This window comes from Ipomoea nil, unplaced genomic scaffold (assembly GCF_001879475.1).
Source record: "Ipomoea nil cultivar Tokyo-kokei standard unplaced genomic scaffold, Asagao_1.1 scaffold3169, whole genome shotgun sequence".
Lineage (NCBI taxonomy): Eukaryota > Viridiplantae > Streptophyta > Magnoliopsida > Solanales > Convolvulaceae > Ipomoea > Ipomoea nil.
Window position 1 is genome coordinate 254,035 of NW_017619597.1, and position 6,988 is coordinate 261,022.

Genomic DNA, 6,988 nt, shown 5'->3' on the forward strand with positions numbered 1-6,988 from the left:
ACTCGAGTTAGTTGGTCCCATTTCAGAGAAATCTCTACCAAAGGTGTCACTTTAATCACTACTGGAAATTATGGAATTACCGACCACCTGAAAGTGATCTTAAATCAAGTTGAAAGCAAAAAGTGGTCGAAAATAGCAACAGGTTTTTCCATATACCAAAAGTGGTCGGAACAAGACTTTAGACTTGATTTAGTATCACTTTTAATTTAGGTGGTCAAAAATTCCATAATTTCCAGCAGTGAATTTGCATACACAAATAAATTCAGACCCTAACTTTGACACAGTCTAGTCCTGTTCGGGAGAATATTATTACTTACAGAGATTCAAACTCATAACCTTATTTTGGGGGACTTAAGTTCAAAGCCATAGAATATATAATATACTATAATGCTAAAGCATGATGAGTAATATAATGGTAGTTAATTAAGACTTAAAGAGTGGTAAAAGAAAGCAAGCAAATGGTAAAAATAAAGAAAGAGTGTAGGGAGTGCATGCGCATTATGAACGTACAATACGTTGACACTGGGAACAATGTTGTACCCATTAGAAGTTGACATATGAGTGTGACAGAGAGAGAGAGGGGGGTGGGGGTGGGGAGTAGGGCAGGAGGGGGAGTGGGGGTGTCTAACTCTAACCCTAGATGGCCCATTCCTCGAGAAGAGAGGGAGGGTGTAATTAATGCAAGGGGGCAGAGAAGGGTACAGGACTTTTTTGGCAGAGCAGAAAAGATGGATAGATGTGAGAGGAAATGAGAGTAAATCATTTTGTAATCGATTGCTTTATGATTGAAGAGCATGAGAGAGAAAACTTGGAAGAAAGAGAGAAAGAGAGAAAGAGAGAATGTGAGTGTGACCTTTCTCTCTCTCTCTCTCTCAATTTCTATATAATAATAATAAAAATAATAAAGGGGTTTTCTAAAGCTTTTCTTCTCTTTACTTTTCTCCAGAGGACAAAAGGTAGGGGGTGGGGGGTTGGGGTGGGTGGGTGCTATCACAAGGCTATGATGGCACTATGATGAGAGAATAGAATTGTGGTTTCTTTGCAGTTGTATTTATTCACAATCCTCTGCCCTAGGTCCCCACCCTTGATTGTCACTCTCCCATCAATTTCTTTTTTTCTTTTTTTTTTTAAATACAATTACAAAAAAAGATTTAAATACACACACACACACACACATATATATATATATATATATATATATATATATATATCAAATTATATCGTGCACCGCGGTGCATAATTTATTATGCACCGAGTTTCAAAATGACGTCTTTATTTAATAAAATAAAAATAAACGACACCCGTTTCGTGTCGTTTCGCAAAAAGTAACTATGTTATTCAGTTTCATTTTGTATACATTGCAGTTTCAGTTCAACACAACTACAGTTTCATTTCGATATAACTACAGTTTCATTTGATATTTATACACTCAAATATGTGAAAATGTTATTTTATTTTATTTAATATACAATATAGTTTCACTAAAACACAACTACATGCTCATTTCGATATAACTACAACTTCATTGCACAATATACACTCAAATATGTGAAATGTTATTCGGTTTCATTTTATATATACTACAGTTTCATTTCACTACAACTACAGTATCATTTTGATATAACTGCAGTTTCATTTGATAATATATAAAATAATACGTGAGGCAGTGTCAGGTTAGATACACTGTAGTGTCAATTTAGATACACTGTAGTTTGAGTTGGTAATTAACACACCAAAAAATACGCACTTCGTTAACAGTAACGACGCGTTGTTTCTTTACTTAAAGAAACGACGCTGTTTTTACCGCAGTGCACGTGCACCGCGGTCCATATTATAATTGCATATATATATATATATATATATATATATATATATATATATATATATATATATATATATATATATATATATAAAGGGGCGCATTCAAGTGAAAACGGAAGCTCAGGAGAGAAATGAGAACCAATCACAGTCATCTATTTGTCCAAATCTAACAGATCATATGTAATTTTAAAAAAAAATGCAATGGTATTTTTATAAATAACTCAAACTTTTGTGTAAGTAACATGTGTTAAAAGTACAAGTAATTGGTGCAAGTGTGCAAACTAAGTAAAATGTGCAACTAAAATAACTTAAAAGTGTTTTCCAAATTTTTTTTAAAAAAATCACTTAAAACTGTAACCATTTTCACTTAATAGTGCAAGCAATTTACATTTCCTATTGGTGCACCTAATGATAACGTTATTTGCACTAAATATTGTTGCTCGGTGCATATTATATTATATATTGCATTTGTAATAATACATTTTACTTGCACTTAGGTGCACTCTATGAAACTGTTACTTGCACTTTTAACATAATTTACTTACATTTGAAATTCCGAATGTGAAAGGCGTTATCATTAGGTGCACGAATGTGAAAAAGATAAATTACTTTCACTATTAAGTGAAAATGGTTGCATTTTTAAGTGATTTTATTTACACTTTTAACACATATTACTTGCACCAAAATTTGAGTTATTTACAAAAATATTACTACATTTTTTAAAAAAAATTTATATCTGATCTGTTAGATTGAACAAGTCACTACAAGAAAAATGCACATAGACAACACTAGAAAGACAACAGTTTTTAAGAAAAGTGTTGTCTTTTGTATCAAAGACAACAGTTTGGTCCAAAACCGTTGTCTTTTATGCAACACTTTTGTCAAAGACAACAGTTTTTACTTAACCGTTGTTATAAGTGTGTTGTCTTTGTGCATTTTGTGATAAGACAACACCACAACGACAACGGTTTTTTAAAACCGTTGTCTATGTGCGTTTTTTTTTTAAAAGACAACGGTTTTTTTAACCGTTGTCGTTGGTGTGTTGTCTTTAAGCGCACTAGAATACACAACACTAGAAAGACAACGGTTGTTTAAAACCGTTGTCTTTGTGCGCTCTTTTTTTATAAAAAGACAACGGTTTTATTTAACCGTTGTCGTTGATGTGTTGTCTTTAAGCGCACTAGAATACACAACACTACAAAGACAACGGTTTTTTAAAACCGTTGTCTTTGTGCATTATTATTTTATAAAAGACAACGGTTTTATTTAACCGTTGTCATTTATGTGTTGTCTTTAATAGCACTTGAATACACAACACTACAACGACAACAGTTTTATATAACCGTTGTCATTGCGCGTTCTTTATTTGTTTAAGACAACGGTTTTATTTAACCGTTGTCTTTGGTATGTTGTCTTTAAGCGTATTTGAATACACAACACTACAAAGACAACGTTTTTTTAACAACCGTTGTCTTTGCGCATCATCATTATTCTATAAAAGACAACAGTTGTATAAAATATAAACAAGGATTTTAACAACAAGAATCGAACCTCTGACCTCAAATATAGCAATTAAGGTTTAACCAACTTAGCAACACAAACTTTTATGTATCAAAGTGCAACATCTTGTATATAACTGGGTTGTTTTTGTGTTGTCTGTGAAAACCAAGACAACGATTTTATAAAATAGGTTAAAAATACCTCTAAGAAGAATAGAACTTAAGATTTCTAACATAATCTAACATCACAAACTAAGATAAACCCACCAAGCCACACCAACACTTATATACTCAAGCGCAACATCTAAGATATAACGAGTTTGGTTCTGTGTTGTCTGTGAGAACCAAGACAATGATTGTATAAAATATAAGTTAAAGATAAAACCCATGACCTCTAACATAACAAATAAAGCTAAACCCACCAAGCCACACCAACTCTTGTTTACTAAAGTGTTACACCTTATCTTTTATCTATAATTTGGACCTTCATTGTTTTTGTTACGAGATGAAAATAGATGTTTAGAAGATCTAGAACAAAAAATAAAATGTAAATAATTTTTTTTGTCCAAATATAGTGCATAAAATTTTAACAAAGAAATAATACAATTCAAAAGTTAATTTAATAGTTCTATTTTCGTTCATATTTAAATATAAAATTATTCACCAAAGATTTTATAAATCTATAGTATGGAATTTATGAATCTACAGTATAAAAATCTATGAATCTCGCGTTTTGTACCTATATACCCAGTACTATTTTGGGTCTAGTGACCCGGGTAATAAAGCTAATATTTTCTTACCCTGTTCTATATCTATATCGCCCGGTTTATGGTGGACCCGGTCCCTATAAAACCATGAATATACCCGGCCTACAGGCACACTAGTCTAGTGGTCTCTAGTCTCTACAGGCACCCTAGTCTAGTGGTTCGATTCCTATGTATTCACACATCACAGAACTATATGTTCATAATTTGATAACTATACAATTTAGAAATGATGAATCAACAATACAGAAATTATGAATCTACAGTTCATATATTATGAATCTGCATACGTGTAGAAATTATGAATCTACTGTATAGACACTATGAATTTAATGTATTTAAATTATGAATCTACAGTTTAGAAATTATGAATCTACAGTAAAAATTTTATGAATCTACAGTATAGAAATTATGAATCTATGCCTATATAAATTCAGAGTTTGTAGTATATAAATTATGAACTATTTTGGACCTAGCACCCCAGGTAATAAAGCTACTATTTTCTTACTTCCCGTTCTGTACCTATATACGCGGTACATCCCGAGCAATAAAACTACTATTTTTTTTACCTCGCGTTCTGTACCTATATACCCGGTACTATTTTGGGTCTAGCGTCCCCGATAATAACGTTAATATATTCTTACCCCGTTCTATACCTATATACCCGGTTTATGGTGGACCTGATCCCTATAAAATCATTGAATATATATAATATACTTATTTAATTTGGAAAAAATGAAAGCTTATTATAAATTAAAATAAAATTTCGTTATTTTTCTAATTATATTAATGCATAGTATATAATATGTTATTTCCCTCTTTGCAAAATCAAAATAATTCCTTCAATTATATTATTTTCCTTTGCAAATTTTTAGGCGCGAAATTTCCCTCTTTGATAAAGTTTCCCGTCAGAACACTTAGGTCTTCTTTGCAAATTTGCCCTCTAAACACCGCCATCTCCACATACATTGCTCGCCTCTAAACACCGCCATCTCCTCTTGTTCGCCGCCAAGTGCTCTCCGCCGACCGTGCTCTCGCCGCCTCCAACCTCCGACGCCGTCGCCGCCTCCATCCTCTGCCGCCATCGCCGCCTCCATCCTCTGCCGCCATCGCCGCCTCCCTCCTCTGCCGCCGTCGCTCTACTTGAAGATGAAGGGCAATTACCATCGCTATTTGGCTGAGTTTAAGATTGGCAATGAGCGCAAAGAGGCTGTCGAGGACACTATGCTAGCCTATAAAGCTACTCAGGTAAAAAAAACACAAAAACCATATTTATGTTTCTATGCATCTGGATTTAAATTCTCTATATTTTCACTACTTTTCTTGTGTTGTTGAGATCATTACTGGGGTTATTAAATATTATGTTTGCTTCTGTGTCATGACTCTTATATCCATGCCCTTGAATTGATGTTTTCTGGGATTAAAAGGATGATAAGAAATACATTGGTATTCATTTCCGCAAATCAAAATATATGCTTCTATAATGTATTGGTCACTTGGTATTTCTCATGAGTGCTCCATTTTCTCTCCACCAACAGCTACAAGAACAATTTTGAACATTTGGAACTCCTTAAGCTTTTGGCAGATTGTTTTACTTCTAGAAAAGCAGAAAAAATGTTCCCCCAAGTTAGGATCTATGGAGAATAATGAGTTAAAAGATTCATCATTCATGTCAAAGCATTTATTATTTGGCTAATCATCCTTTTTCTGCTTGTTAAAATTATTGGAAGGAATGGATTTCAAATTGTTCAATTATCAGTGGCTCCTTTCTGTCACTTTTTTCTTCTTTTTCTTGTTTTTTTTTTTTTTGGCATTATCTCTGAAATGCTTCCATTTAGTATTTATGCTGCAGTCTTTATTAAAGTGAGGGTCACCTAATTTGTCATGGAAAAGTACTTTGTAGGTTGTGTTTACTTTTGGTAACTTTTGTTTAGGGGATTTATAGAAAACAATTGCAGATTTGGTAGAGTGACAATTCTGAAAGCAGAGAAAGATGTTTCAAGTATCTTCACCATGAAAGGATAGAAATATTGAAGCATTTGTCTAACTTGCAGCAGGCAGGTTAACTAGAGAAATATTTTGATTTCCTTTTTTATGAGAGTTGATGTTCATCTCTGAGAGTGCCTTGTTACTTTGTTCAGTAATGGCTTTAATTGGATATTTGCTTTACAGAACCTAGGATGGTTTACCTCCTTGTAAACAAAATTCATATGTTTTGATTATATTATTATTTATTTTATGGATCTAGTAAAATGTCATTGTTTTCTGCACTATTAATATAACATGGTATCTGTTCTGTGCTTGGATGTAATTATTTAGCTATATGTGTTTATTGTGGAAAATGCTCATTATTTGTGCTCTGAATGTTTTATTAATATCCTCACTACACTTTTGGGCACTTGTAGTTTTGGGGATGCAGTTTGATATCATCTTGCTAGATGGCACTTAATCTATCTCAAGTTTTGATAAGATTTCTGATGTATTTTCTTGCTGATTAAAGTTTGTTGGGACAGAGGAGGCAGTACTTTTAGATTACTTGATTCATGAAATGCGGAAAGTTCTGTCTGCTGAATCACATTCTTTCCCCGTCTCCTTTATCTAATTTCTGATTTTCTATCAGGATTGATCCCTGCAGAGTCATCCCATGAATTGAAGATGGAAGTTAAAAACCTGAGGCACACTCTAAATGAACTCCATATGAAGCACATAACATTGACAGGTGAATTGCAGAGCCATAGAGATGCTGACGTGAAGAATAAGGCCAGAGAATTTCTTGCTGTCTAATAAAGCTGAAAATGCTGCCTTGAAGGCAACTGATTTTGGCCTCTCTGTGTTCATATTTTCTTTTCAATTTGTGACTGGTACTTCCATAGCTTATTTCAATCTCATCTTTTTTAGTTCTTG